At 36.8% G+C, this 15,530-nt stretch overlaps 1 long non-coding RNA gene across 1 annotated transcript; it reads right to left on the bottom strand.

Moving 5' to 3' along the window:
• Positions 1–4,433: 4,433 nt before the first annotated feature.
• LOC100936655 (uncharacterized) lies at positions 4,434–13,364 on the bottom strand. Its single transcript, XR_654267.3, has 3 exons — positions 13,300–13,364; positions 10,302–10,429; positions 4,434–4,901 (listed from the first exon to the last, which is right to left on the bottom strand). It is a non-coding gene; the product is annotated as an uncharacterized LOC100936655 (long non-coding RNA).
• Positions 13,365–15,530: the final 2,166 nt, after the last annotated feature.

Below are 15,530 nucleotides of genomic sequence, written 5' to 3'. Positions count from 1 at the left end.
TAGGTGCAGAATTGACCTTTTTAGTTTATATGACTGCTTATTATTCTTCATCAGGCAAACTGTTGTGGTGTCCAAAGACTTAAAAGTGAAATGACTTTAAAGAGCAAAAAGGTTTTGTTCTATACAAACGCATTGCGAATCACTTATTGTAGATCTATGTTAGCTCAAGTGTTTTAGGCTTTCAGGAATCATAAAACATTAACACATAAAGATCTTATGGTGTCTGATTTATAAAACATATTTCATCATATACTTCTATATTGAATGTTTAATTATATTTATTATGAAAAGATATGACTTTTTTGTATAATTAAAATCATTGTATGTGTATAGTAGAAATGTAATTATAACAATTATATTACATAAAGAGAAATATAAAAAAGAGACAATTAGGTATTTTGTTCAAACAAATTAAATTTCACAACTATATGTGATACATAATTACCAGTTACTCTTAAAAGCTTTTATTGACAGTGTGTGTCTCAAAATAGAATGCAGCCCAAAACTCTAGCCTAGATTGAAGTGTGGTTGTTTTAAGACTTAGAGAGGAAAGAACCAAAAATAATGTTGACTTCTTGCCATGTAGTAGAATTAAGTATAACACATGTGAGTCTCAGGATGTACCTCAGAGCTGAGAGAAATACAGGTTCATAAACACATGTGAGGTAAACATTGCATTTAACAAAAATGTTGATGGTTTACACAAAAGTTTGAAAGAAGTGCTTCAGCAGAAGGCTGGATGGTGGCTGGGCAGTCAGGTGGATTCAGAGGATGGCTAGGCTTCCCTGGAAATTATCAGCATTTTCTTTGTAATGGAGCTGGATATTCTGGGTTTTATACTTAAACTTACTGAGAACTAAGTCCCTGAAGTTACAATATTCAGAAAAAAATCAAAGAAGTAAAACTCACCTTCTACATTTGATTTATTTTTAATGTAGAATCTGCAGATTATTATTGGATTATTTTATTATGATTTTATTTGTTTATAATATTTGGTTTTAGATTATCAATCGATTTATTTTTATGAATTTATTTATTCATAATAGTCTTAATTTTTTCAAGACATATATAAAACAACTTAAATTATTATTTTTTATTTTTAAAAGTTTTGAGTTACAATATACATACAATAAGGTGTATTAATCTTATGTGTGCATGTGATTGTTCACATATACATATGCCTATGTAGCCATCACTCTGATCAAGGCATACAACTTTTCCAACACCCAAAAAGACTCCTCCATGCTTCTTTCTAGTCAATGACCTTAAACCACAGATAACCATTATTCCAATGTCTATCATCATAGATTAGTTTTACCTCTTCTTGAGTTTCATAGACATTGAAATAATATGTACGAACTCTAGTGTCTGACATCTTTTGCATATCATTATGTCTGTGAGATTCATCCATGTTCTTGCATTGAGTGGTTTACTCTTTTTTCTATGTAGTATTTCATTATATGAACATATCACAATTTATATATTTCTCTATTTTACGATGGACATTGGATTATTTCCATTTTTGGCTGTTATGAATGCAACCAATATGAATATTCTCAAACATTTCTTTTTAATAGACAAGTGAAGCCTTTCTTTTGGGTATATAACTAGGAATGAAATTGTTAGGACGTGAATACATTTACTTTATTGATTTTTATTTATTTTTTATTTTTTAAATTATACTTTAAGTTCTAGGGTACATGTGTTCAACGTGCAGGTTTTTTACATATGTATACATGTGCCATGTTGGTGTGCTGCACCCATTAACTCATCATTTACATTAGATATATCTCCTAATGCTATCCCTCCCCGCTTCCCCCACCCCATGACAGGCCCCGGTGTGTGATGTTCCCCTTCCTTCGTGTGTCCAAGTGTTCTCATTGTTCAATTCCCACCTTTGAGTGAGAACATGCGGTGTTTGATTTTCTGTCCTTGCAATACTTTGCTCAGAATGATGGTTTCCAGCTTCATCCATGTCCCTAGAAAGGACATGAACTCATCCTTTTTTATGGCTGCATAGTATCCCATGGTATATTTGTGCCACATTTTCTTAATCCAGTTTATCATTGATGGACATTTGGGTTGGTTCCAAGTCTTTGCTATTATGGATAGTGCTGCAATAAACATACGTGTGCATGTGTCTTTATAGCAGCATGATTTATAATCGTTTGGGTATATACCCAATAATGGGATGGCTGGGTCAAATGGTATTTCTAGTTCTAGATCCTTGAGGAATCGCCACACTGTCTTCCACAATGGTTGAACTAGTTTACAGTCCTACCAACAGTGTAAAAGTGTTCCTATTTCTCCACATCCTCTCCAGCACCTGTTGTTTCCTAACTTTTTAATGATCGCCATTCTAACTGGTGTGAGATGGTATGTCACTATGGTTTTGATTTGCATTTCTCTGATGGCCAGTGATGATGAGCATTTTTTCATGTGTCTTTTGGCTGCATAAATGTCTTCTTTTGAGAAGTGTCTATTCATATCCTTCACCCACTTTTTGATTGGGTTGTTTGTTTTTTTCTCGTAAATTTGTTTGGGTTCTTTGTAGATTCTGGATATTAGCCCTTTGTCAGATGAGTAGATTGCAAAATTTTTCTCCCATTCTGTAGGTTGCCTATTCACTCTGATGGTAGTTTCTTTTGCTGTGCAGAAGCTCTTTAGTTTAATTAGATCCCATTTGTCAATTGCGGCTTTTGTTGCCATTGCTTTTAGTGTTTTAGACATGAAGTCCTTGCCCATGCCTATGTCCTGAATGGTATTGCCTAGGTTTTCTTCTAGGGTTTTTATGGTTTTAAGTCTAACATTTAAGTCTTTAATCCATCTTGAATTAATTTTTGCATAAGGTGTAAGGAAGGGATCCAGTTTCAGCTTTCTACATATGGCTAGCCAGTTTTCCCAGCACCATTTATTAAATAGGGAATCCTTTTCCCATTTCTTAAAACAAATTATTAAGGCATATGAAAATTGAAAATAAGCAAGTTTTAGAAAGGGAAATTCAGAGGAAATTTAGCCAAAATAACTTCTCTAGAAGTTCAGAAGTTGTTACTACAATCAAAGAACGCTTTTAATCTTTGTGCTCAGGAAGCTAAATCAGAAAAAGAACATTCAAAGCTGTGTGATCTTCAGCAATTTAGTCAAAGTCTTTAAGAACCAATTTTTTAAGTATGAAAATGGAGTTAATAAAACATCCGTACCACATCTGGTAGTTGTGAGGATAAAATGAGAGAATGTGTGAGTCTTGGCGCATTACATGGGAAATGCCAAAAGCCCAAATATTAGCCTATTTCTTCCTCCTTCTACTCTTTATCCTTCTCTACTTCCTCCTGCTACTCCTCCTCTGCCTCTTTTTAGCCCATCTTCTTTTTCCTCTTCCCAACTTTTTTTATTATTAATAAAATTTAGTTTTCCTTGGGAGGCTAAGGCAGACAGATCATGAAGTCAAGAGATCGAGACCATCCTGGCCAACATGGTGAAACTCCCTGTCTCTACTAAAAATATGAAAATTAGCTGGGGTTGGTGGCACACGCCTGTAGTCCCAGCTACTGGGGAGGCTGAGGCAGGAGAGTCACTTGAACCTAGGAGGTGGAGGTTGCAGTGAGCTGAGATCACGCCACTGCACTCCAGCCTGGAGACAGAGCAAGACTCTATCTCAAAAAAAAAAAAAAAAAATAATAATAATAATAATAATAACTTTCCAGCAAGAAATGAAAAGAAAAAAATTCATTGTGGAAATATTTTAAATCAATTAGTATCTAGACACTAGAGATACACCAATAGGAAGGTCTCTGCTTTTATGGAGTTTATATTCTTCCTTACAACAAAAGTCATAATATTGTTACAAAGGCTTTGTGAGGAATACATAAGTTAATGGATATGCAGGGAATAGCACAATACTTGACTGTTGTTATCACTATTAATAACATAAATCTTATCATTATTATCAATATTATACTAGCATTAGTAATTGTAATAATAATAGTTGTAGTTATAGTTGAAGTGATCACAGTTGTCATTATATTCATTGTAATAGTCATTGTCATCATTGTAGTGGTCTTTCTAATTTCAATGACATGAATATTATACCAGTGTACATTTCAGGAATGACTAAAGAGTTAATTGTAGACAAAGTATTTCACACAACTCTGATAATGCTGAGATAGTAACTAACTCTAATGGAAAATTCCAATTACTAAGCCACTGCCATATGATACTCTTGAGTTTTTACAAGTAGGCACCATTCATGATCTAAATTCTGAAGACTTCCAACAAGAAGGACATATTGGTCACCAGAATATGTGTGTGTGTGTGCATGTGTGTGTGTTTCGTTGACTTTGTATAACCAAGGAAACAGCAGCTTCCTTTACTTCTTGAAAACAGTGATAAGAAGTTGGTCTACATGTGTTATTCCAATAACAGCTTATTTCTGATTATAATTATTTTTCTCTTTTACTGATGGCAAATTTATTTCCCACATAATGTTGATTCTCAATTTTCTTTTGTACATGATTCCCCCAAATTTAGCTGAGACTGGTTTCTTTGGAAATATTAGTGTCACCAGTCCCCCATGCTCTGTCAAAATGAAACAAAAACAAATAAAAATGACCATTGAACAAATATTCAATATACTATATATGATATATATGTTATATATCCACCCCCATGATCCAAATACCTCCCACCAGGCCCCACCTCCAGCACTGGGGATTATAATTCAACTTAAGATTTGGGTGGGGACAAATATTCAAACTATATCAACCTCTGTTCCAGATTTTCTTCAAGGCAATTCTATGTCCTTATAAACACAATGTCCTTTCTTAGACATAATTCTCATTTCTTTGCTTTTCGACCTCTTCCTATTCTTCTTCCAAACTTAATGGTGGCCACCTTGATGCTACCTGAAATGAGAGTTGGGAAGGCCATTGTGTGCATTAAAGGCTGCCTCTGATTGGAGTTATTTAGTTCAACTGCAAAGACTTCCTGGACTCCAGTCACTAAAAATCTCTTTCAATCCTCTGTGTTGCTATTTGGAGTCTGGTAGCAGCCTGCATTTTCAACGCTGTAGGACTCTGGACCTTTGGATTTTTTCCAGTTGTCTTCGATATCTACTTAAAAGTCAGGCAATACTTGCCTGAACTCCTCTTTTTTTGTAATACTGCACCAAATAAAGTCAAGAGAATTTGACAGTCAGTCACTGTGACTTTTTCCAACTACTTTCCCTGGGAGTTACAGAAATCAAGTAGTCTAAATTAAAGCAATTACTTACCAATGTTTGTCATAGTAAAACAAATATTTCCAGTCTTCTTGCCTAATATATATATATATATTTATATTTTAATATATATTTTTAATATTTATATTAAATATTTAAATATTTTAAATTTAATTAAATATATTAAATTTAAATATTTAAATTAAATATAATATAATATATTTATTAAATATATTTATATATTATTTATAAATATGTTATTTATAAATAGTATATATATTTATTTATATATTATTTATAAATGTATGTTATTTATAACATATATAACATATATATTTATATTTATATGTTATTTATAAATAATATATATTTAATATAAATATTTAATATTTATATTATAATATTTTTTGCCTAATATATATGTGTGTGTATATATACACATACATACATATATACACATACATACACATATATATATCTGAGGCAGCCTTTAAACATATAAATAAATATATAAGTGTATATATATGTTTGGTCAGAAGACTGCAGAGATATATATATGTGTGTGTGTGTGTGTGTGTATATATATACACACACACACATACACTTGCCACCCACAAACCAATCACTAAGCCAAGGCCAAGGTGTATATCTGTATAATAGTTGAGGGTAACATACGCTGCTGAAACAAATAAACCCCCAAACCTCAGTAGCTTAACATGATCAGTTTATTTCTCAGCCACCTGAAGTCCAATAAGTGATGGCTTTCTAATAGTAAACTAAAGACCGACCTAGGTATCTATTATTTGTGTTTTCTACCATTCCCCAGTATAATAAAGTCCTGTGAATCAGCCTGTGGGCAAAGGAGAGAGACTGGGGGTCTGTTTGTAGAAAGCTTTTATAACCCAGACCTACAGGTTGTCCACATTACTTTTATCTACATTTTCATTGGTTAGATAAGTTACATGTGGTCATATGTAATTTCAAGGGAGGCTGGGAAATATCTAGTAGTAGCTTTAGGAACAAGAGGAAACGTGTTTGTGGAACACCTAGGTGACCTCTACCACATTTGTCAAAAAGCAAACTAAAATGCTTAGTCTATTGAAGAAAAATAATTAGAACTTTTCAGTAAGTCTTTTAGTCTGACACAGCTCATTATTCTCCTCTGTGCCTGTCTAACCTCTCCTCTTAGCAAGGAACATACTGGATGAAATTCAGCTGGGAAGCTTTGGGGCCTTGCCTGTCATGGTGGTGAGGAAATTCATGCAAAGGCTGAAGACTGCAGGACTCAGGGTGTTTTAGAACTATTACAAGAATTTTTAAAAATTAAAATCGGCTGGGTGAAGTGGCTCACACCTGTAATCGCAGCACTTTGGGAGGCCGAGGCGGGCAGATCACGAGGTCAGGAGTTGGAGGCCAGCCCGGCCCCAACATAGTAAAACCCTGTCTTTACTTAAAAAAAAAAAAAAAAAAAAAAAATTAGCCAGGCACAGCGGCAGGTGCCTGTAATCGCAGCTACTCAGGAGGCTGAGGTGAGAGAATCGCTTGAACCTGGGAAGTGGAGATCTCACCACTGCACTCCAGACAGAGCTGGAGCTTTTTTTTAAAAAAAAAAAAGAAAAGAAAATCGTGTTGCTTCCCTTACCAAGGGGTTAATCAAAAGTGGCTGGAAAGGGATATAAAAATAAATTTCAAAAGTCAGATTCTGAAGATATTTAAGATCAAAACAAGATGGTTAGGATGGAAGAAAAAGCAACGCTGGAAAGAGTGGCTGAGATGTTTCCATGAAGTGAAAGTGTGTTTTCCTCAGAATTCTCTAGTTTCTGCTGGGGATAGGAAAAGAGTTAATGAGAGCTCTGAGATGACCAGGTTAACACCAACAGAGAGTGACAGAGTTTTCTGCTCTTTTTATAAACATGAAATAAATCCTCAAAATCTAAAAGGAGAAAATGTCCTCAAGTACTAACATTGCTTTTGCTGTCACATTTGTCCTGGCTTTGCAGAGGTTAAAAAGATTATTGCATAGCAGCTTCCAAGCATGGAAAAAGGAGGTAATCAAATTGGACCACAGCCCAGGGAAACTGTGAGGTCTTACTGAGCACTGCGTGCCAGTGGAAAGAAGCATTTTGAAATGTAAACTGGTGGGGGTGATGGGGTTCAGATACTCTCTGAGACCAGGAATGTCACTGCTCTCCCTGGGAAGCTGCTTTAGGCACAGTGCTCCTGCCTGACTCGGGAAGACTGCTCTCCTGGTCTCCTGGAAGTCATATGGGAAACAGGGCGTACCTCCTCATGTTGCATCTTTATTCTAAGCTCACCAGCCATCCATACAAGATTTCAGAAATCCAGGCAGAGCAGAGTCATTCCCTGAACACGGGCCATGAAATAGCACAAGGAGTGGAAAGAGACTGTGATGGGAATCAGAGGACCTTAACTGATGTCCATGACAATCAGGTCTGGCCAGTGGCCAGTCACTTGACCATACTGAGCTTCAGCTGTTCTGTCACTGAAATGGTTACAGGGGATTCCTCAACAGCAGGGATAGTGTTCTATCCCATGTGTCTTCATGCACAGTGTAAGTGCTTCGTAAAAGTCGATAGAATAAACAAAAAGAAAACAAAGCAAGTACATGACCATATACAACACATTTTCATTGATGCTTAAATTACAATGAAATTATTTATAAAAACTTTTAATAAAATTATCATATTCACATTCTTACTATAAGTCAGTAACTGATTAAACTTGTTCCTGAACAAGGCAGATTCCATGGGGGAAATATCTGTCTACTCGACTACTTATTCTTATCTAAGTCTTGTCTTCCTGTAGAATTATTTAAATCAGACTCGCCAGCTCTAGCTGTGTGGCAGGAAACAGGTGCAAGCACTCTGAGTTGGATTCAGATCATCTAGGAATTGGAGCTTCTAGCTGAAGAGTAAATCTGTGTGCATGCTCTTGACACATCCTTCCCCATCTGACAAGTTTTCCTGTCTTCTTCGGTGAGCTTTGAGACAGACACCCAGTGATGGAGGAAGAGGAAGTGTGACAGGTTCCACCTCCCCTTATAATCTATAGCATATCAGGTTCACAGCCATATCACCCAACAACCTGTATAACTAAAATAAAACATAGGCTCTGCTCCCAAATATTGGTGAGATAAATATATACACATGAATAAGAATATATAATAATTAGTAAAGAAATGCCAGGCAAAAGACAATGATGGCCTACAAATGTTTGGGACAAAATGTATGTGCTGTGTGTTTGGAGGCAGAGGAGAGTAGAGGACTGGGTTGTCAATAAATGCTTCTGAGATGCTTCAGACTTAATACAGGTATTGACTGACGCTTTGCGTTGGGAAAAATAATACTTGACAATAATTCTGGGGGCCTTGAGCAAGTGAAAAAGCATAAATGAATGCATAGTACATGCAGGGTGTGGCTGGTTACCAGGTGGGAAATTACATAAGGAGAAGAGTTGTTGATGAGAAAGAGCAGATCAAGTGGGATCAGAATGTCATGTTTTTGTCAGTAATAGGTAGATAGTGATTGATGGCTTTTCAGCAGAGACATAGTATGATCACATTAATGTTTTAGAAAAATTCTTTCAGTTACAGTGCTAGGAAAAGGATTGCACAGGGAAAGAATAGAAGTAGGAAATGAATATAGTTGTGGTATGTAACCTACCTAAGCTCTGGAATTTATTCTCGGACCAAAACATCCTTGGGATCCAAATGGCCAGGTCAAGAAACATGGTTAAAACATCCTTGCTCATGTTATGAAACAACTGCTCAGCAATCCCAATGATGGACCAGAGTCATTGCTGGAAGGAGCCTCAGTGGTGATGTTTAGGAAAATTCTTTGCAACGGGTCTGTTTAGCAGTGACAAGGGGCATGATACTGTGAACAAGGATGGCTGTTTGCGAAGTTGTCTAAAAAGGTGACTTTCAGGGTCTGGGAAAAGTTCCTCTAACTCCGGAGTGAATCAGCTGGGTCATATGGTCATCTACCAGACCAAGCTGGTCTACTGTTGACCCACAGACAGGTGCACTCAGTGCTGTCTAGAATATATGTGTTTCTCTGTAGTCCTTTGGTGGGTATACAAACACAGCTTGTGCCTGCCTCTTCCTTTTCTATTTCTCATACATGGTTTTGGCTCCAGGTATCTTTTGAATGAATAAACTGGGTCAAGTGAAGGGTATATCGCTGCAATCTGTTAAAGAAAAGCAAATCCTGGTGCCAAGATCAGAAGAAAATTCTCCTGGGGAGTGAGCCAATGTCACTGTCTTTGCTTGGAGAAATGTGGCCAATAATTATATCCAAGCTGTAAAATAGAACTTTTTTCCTTCCTCCAGCTGGCAGAGGGATTTGGACCACATCTGTTAAATATTTATCAGTAGCAGATACTAGTTTATCTTAGTTTGATTTTCTTGCAGAGATCACCAGGATTTTTATCTCATTAAGCTAGAAGATATCAGTGAGACCTCATTTCTTTTATGGAGACTGGTGTGAGTTGTAGACAGGAGCTAAAGAAGGACTAACCCCAGAGCAGATGCAATTGTGCATATAGTGAGGATGCTACCACTTACTTGCTATTTCAACATTTAATTTTTTTCCTTAAGCCTCTGGGGTTTGAACTGAATATTGGTAGTTTTCTCCTAAGATTTTGAGAAGGTGACTTAAATGGAAAACTTCCTGGAATAATTTATGCTTTACGATATAAGGTCATGGTATTTGTAACTCTTTATAGTCATTGCTTTTGGTGAGAGAAATGTAGTAGTGAGCCAAGCTCAATGAGTTCAACATCATGCCTGAATTGTCTGATTTTGTTATAAATTAAACATAACTGGTACGGCTCCACACTTGATTATTTAAAACCACCATGCTTATCTAACTGATTACGCTTCAAAAACTCCACCTACTTGATTTCTGGCAAGAACATCACATGCAAAAGGAACAACATTTTTCCAATCTGTCCATCTAAATGATTCATCACACTAACTTTCATTGCTGCCAAGCTTTTTCCCAACTGGGAGAATTTACTAACATGGATATGCTAAGGCATGATGGCAAAGGAAAGACCACTGTACCAGAAAGTAGAAAGGCAAAATTCTTGTTGCAGTCCCGTTAAACTCAGCCAGGCGTCTCTTCTGAGCCTCATTTTCTCTTCTCTACACAAGTAGGACAATCAGATCTGCTCTGAAGACTCCACCAGGCCCTTAGGAAGAAAAAAATACAATGATGACAAACATGATGATATTGAAAATTACACTGACATTTGATAAGCACTTACTTCTTATTGCTATTGTGCTATAAACTGCAAACACTGATAATTTAAAGCTCTTAAGAAATGTATGAGGAAGGCAGCAAAAGAACTTGATCAAGTTCCCATATACGGAAAGGTGCTGTCAATTCCAGAGCTTTGATGAACTCAGCTACTGTAACATGTGAACGGTTTTATAAACACTACATACATAGAACAGTATAATTACACAGTTAGAAACCTAAACAACCTTATATATTATTTTGTTAGTTACATGTTTGATAGCAATGCAATTAAATGTTGAGTGTCTATGTAATCCAAGTCCTTAATGAATCAATAAAATGTCCAGAAAGGGTTGGGTTCAGGGAGGTAGCATTCAAGTACAGATTTTTTTCTAAGCAAGATACAACAATTTTTTCAAGAATATTGGAAATCTCAATTTGATTCTATTTGTGTGAATAAATACAAAGGCATGTGGATGAGTTTAAACTGCAGAACCTGTAGTTTGTATAATATATGCCCCCAGACAACTCTATATTTTGTCTGTAAAAATGGCAGCAATGATTCTTATTCTGCTGTATTGTTATGAAGGCCAGCACTTAAGAAAATGAAGTTATGTACAACAAGGTTGAAATTTCTGTCATACACATGTGGAAACAGAACCAGAGAAGTTGCTTAGGGACACAAAGTTGGTGGTAAAGCTGGGGTGCTAGTGCAGATCTCCTCATAATTGATTTCCGTGGAGGTCAAGTCAGTTCAATCCAACAAACATTTATTTTGCCATTATATGACTAGCACAGAACTTATTTCTGGGTTTAAAATAGTGAATGAGACCAAGCTGGACACAGACATTAAGCAAGTTAAAAACAAATTGCAGTTTGATGGGGGTGAAGAGGACTGAGAAGTTTTTAAACACTTTGACCACCATATCTCACATGTAAGGTATGAATAATAATAATGATAACAAAAACACCCAATTCACAGTGTTTGGGAGAAAGATCAGAAAGATAGAATGTGCAAAAGAAATCATGAATTTCAAAGTCATTTCACCAGTTTTTAAGAAGAGAATGTCCATTTCACCAGTTTTTAAGTAGAGAATGACCTTCATTTTCCTAGAACTCAACATTTTCGTTAGTTGCATATTTCTTGCATATAATTATATTAAAAACTGAAGGGAAAAACACAACATTGCCTGCATAGTCACGTGGTGGGTTCTGAGAGGAACCAGCAGGAAAATGAAATTATGACTCTAATAGAAGAAACTGAAAGATGGATGACCTGATATATTCAGGGGTTATCTCTAGCAAAGATGGGAATCTCATTTGGGTAGTAATTAATTATAGGTACCTCAACATTTTCATTTGTTATGATTAACTCAGTTTAGGTGATCAATCTTGCTTGTCAGCTCCAATAGATAGGTAGAATTTCCAGTCTGAGATGGAAATTATTTTGATATTAATCAATCCTTACTTGTTCTGAGATGACAGTTTTCCCCTGTTACCAAGTCCTGAAGCTCAATTACCAGCTTGGACATTTTATGTACTTTCTGCATTGGCAAAAGGAAAGCCATGTATTATTTCGTAAGAGTTGAACCTGTTGCAGAGACTAAAGTCAGTGTTTCTCTTCTTTGGCTATGCAAAACCAAACCAAACCAAACAAACAGTAACAACCACCACACAACCAAAACAAAACAAAACAAACAAGAAAAAACCCAACAACACAAAAACCAAACCAAAACAAAAAACTGCTATAATAGTCTCGGGCCTTCTCTTTACTGCTGGCATTTCCTTTCTTGCTCACGCCCTTCCAGAAACACTGGCTTCCTTGCCCTTCTCCAATACATCAGGCATATTCCTGTCTCCAGTTCTTTGCACTGGCCGTCCCTTCTGCCTGGAATGCCCTTCCTGCACATATCCTTTATGTGCAGCCTTTTCCTTTAAGTGCTTCCTGTCCTCTTTCCTGCCTCTGTTCCTCCTCCACAGCCCCAATCACTTTCCCACATACTATGGCATTTTATTTGGGGCCTCTATCTTTTCTGTTCTCTGCTGAACCCCCAGAGCTGGAACAGTGCCTGCCATGTAAAAGGCACTTCCTACATAGCTTGTGAAAACATGAGTGAGTCTTCACAGTAACTATGCTTTAGCATGTCATTAAAAACAATTTCAGTGTTGTAAGAATTAAACCTCCTACGAACATTTCTGATATGCAGCATACCCATGACTTGCTAAAGACACAAATGAGCACTTAAATATGACTTCCAAGAGATTGTTATTCAATTCCTGGAAGTTTCATTTTCTTAAATTTTATCGAAAATACTGGGCTGAATTAAAAATTCATAATATTCCTAAAGAAAAGAAAATCTTTGCATTTCTGAGTCAAATAATTACCCTTTTAAATCAGAATTTAAAAAATAAAGTCAGTTTACTCATCAATCAATTGCACATCTCTTAGAGAAACAAAAAAGGCATTTTGCTATGTCAAGACTTGAAGAATGGGACCACATCTGTATGCTCGAGATGCTTATAGTCCAGCTGCCTTGGAGCACCATTGAACGTGAAGGAGGTGGTTTGTAGCTGGAAAGGCTGGTCTTAAATACAGTTGCTGCTACAAACTCTGTGAATGGTATTAGCCAGGTAACCTTTCCTCTCTAAGCCTCAGTATCTCTCCCTATTAAATAGAGCTGGAGATAGTGATAGATAGAAGAACTCTAAGTTCCCTCACAGCAGCAAAATGCTAGATTTTAAATCAAGAGATAATAAAACGAAACACATAGCTGGCTTTCAATAAATACTTCTTGGCTTGAAAAACCGAAATTATTATCTCACTGTAGTGGGAACAGGCTCCTGCAGCTGGTGAAAGACAATCCTCCTTCTAGCTGCTGAAGTTGAGCAGGTCTGTTGTAATGAGGAACAGATAGCATCAAGATCATTTCCAGGACTATCCCGGATGGAAGATCTAGGGAGGAAGCAAACCCACCTAGTGCTGGAGGACAAACACACCCCCGTTCTTAGGAGGAGGCCTCAGAGGCGCTTTGTAATGTGACTCTGGCGCCACCTGGTGATTATTCCTAGAATTTTTCCTGTAACTCCAAGGCTACCAGAGACAGACAAAACACCCTGCAAAGGATTTATCAATGCATTAAAGCTGTAGTTCAGGGAATGGGAGCAGAATAAAGAGACTATTCTGTCATAAAAACCAGGACAGAATGAAGCTCCAGAATCCCATATATTTACATTTAAAAATAATCATTCATACAGCAGCTGAGACTAATTCTGGCCAATGTAAAACCAAATTGACCGAGCTGTTCTCTGACTAGTTGAACAAGCTCAATCATTTCAATATCATTTTTATTGGTGATTTTAGTTCACACCAAAAAAAAGTTGTACAACACTTCAGGGTTGAAGCAGTGTTAGGCTCTGGCCGTGGAGACAGGGAGTCACACAGTCGCAAGGAGCTTGTATGCAGACGGGCTTTACACCCAGTAAGCTGAACACAAACCGGAGGACAGCATTTCTCATGTGGGAAGTACAGCGGGAATGTTACAGAAACGTGCCTGTGAAAGTAACTGACTGTGGACCAAGCAGCACTGGGCATAGTCGAAAAATCAGAAATGCCTTGGCAGTGACTTTTTGTAAGTCTTCACATTTTGATGATGGAAAGTGAAGAAGGTCATTTACGGTGGAGGGAATTGGCGTGAAAAAGCGTGGAGGTCAGTTAGCTCAGGGTGCCCCCCACACATCAGGCTGGATGTGCAGGATACAAGAACCAGGGCTAGAAAGTTCAGGAGGGATCAGGGCAACCTTAACCCTGAATGAAAAGGTTGGACTTGGGCGGAGGATGAAGTATTGGAAATTCATGAGGCAAAAACCATGTGAATTCATTGGAAGGAAAAGCTAAGATTTTTACAAAAAAAAAAAAAATCTGTGATCTTTAGATTTAACTCTAGTTAAACTCTGGGAATCTCTAGTTGGGAAGAATATTGATCACACTCACACTAATACTTTCACCTTATTTGTTTATTTATTTATTTTGGTGGGCAAATATGCTTCAAATGTCATCAGTCCTCCTTGGGAGATATTTGGACATCAAAAGATGTCCATATATATATATATATATATATATATATGCTTAGTTAGGAGTAAGTCAAATTAAAGTGTGACATTTTTCAGATTTGTGATTTTAAAAAATAACTCATGTGAGTTTAGTTTTAGAAGAATCAAAGAAATTACTTAGGTAAATAAAAATGCAGTGCTCGTACTGAGTAGGATTGTAGGAAGTCTATTCATCACCTTAAAAACAGGCAAGGAAGATTTTCAGCAGAATGAGATTTGCTCAGATATTAGAATGGACACATGAGAATTAAGAACACTGGTTCCATTCAGGGATTTTAAAAAGCCTTCATGGATGACTGGATCAAAAAATCTTTGTCATTTTAGATTTTGTTAATCTTTTTGAACGTTAATAATTTTTAAATGTTCTGTGAAAAAGGATACACATGTTTTAAATGTATTTAATGTTTCATATTAACAAGTTTTCTATGTTCCCAAACTTGCTTTCAAAAAATAAAATTTTCTGGGGAACATTCTAAATCTCTTGAATGAGGGCAGACTTTCCAGGTGAATTTTATCATCCAGAAATTTGGGAAAGCACACTGGAATTGCCTTCTTAAAATCCTCATCAAACAGCTGACCGTCATCCCCACGGATGAATAAATGATGGTTCAGAGAGGCTGAGTGGCCTGAGGTCCCTGAACAAGGTACTAACCATTGGGATTCTAGTGTCTGTCTATCTAGGTGATTCCAAAGCCCAAACTCTGCCCAATGTACATGACTGCCCTGCAAATAAAGATGATTTGACAATCGGGCATCTGTAAACATCTCTCTATACACAGTTCGTTTCTTCCACAGCTCAAAAGTCAGCATCAATACTGGACCAGCAGGAGGTAGGGAAGTTCAAGAGGTGGGCCACTGGCTGTCCTCTCACAGGCAAGGCCAGGTCTTCCAACATTTGGAGGCCCAGGGATGCGCATTGGTTTGTCTGGTTAGCTAGTGGATTA

The sequence above is a fragment of the Pongo abelii genome, chromosome 12 (assembly GCF_028885655.2).
Source record: "Pongo abelii isolate AG06213 chromosome 12, NHGRI_mPonAbe1-v2.0_pri, whole genome shotgun sequence".
In the NCBI taxonomy this organism is placed as follows: domain Eukaryota; kingdom Metazoa; phylum Chordata; class Mammalia; order Primates; family Hominidae; genus Pongo; species Pongo abelii.
The sequence above is the reverse complement of the archived record's forward strand: the minus strand, read 5'-3'. Positions and strand labels throughout refer to the sequence as shown.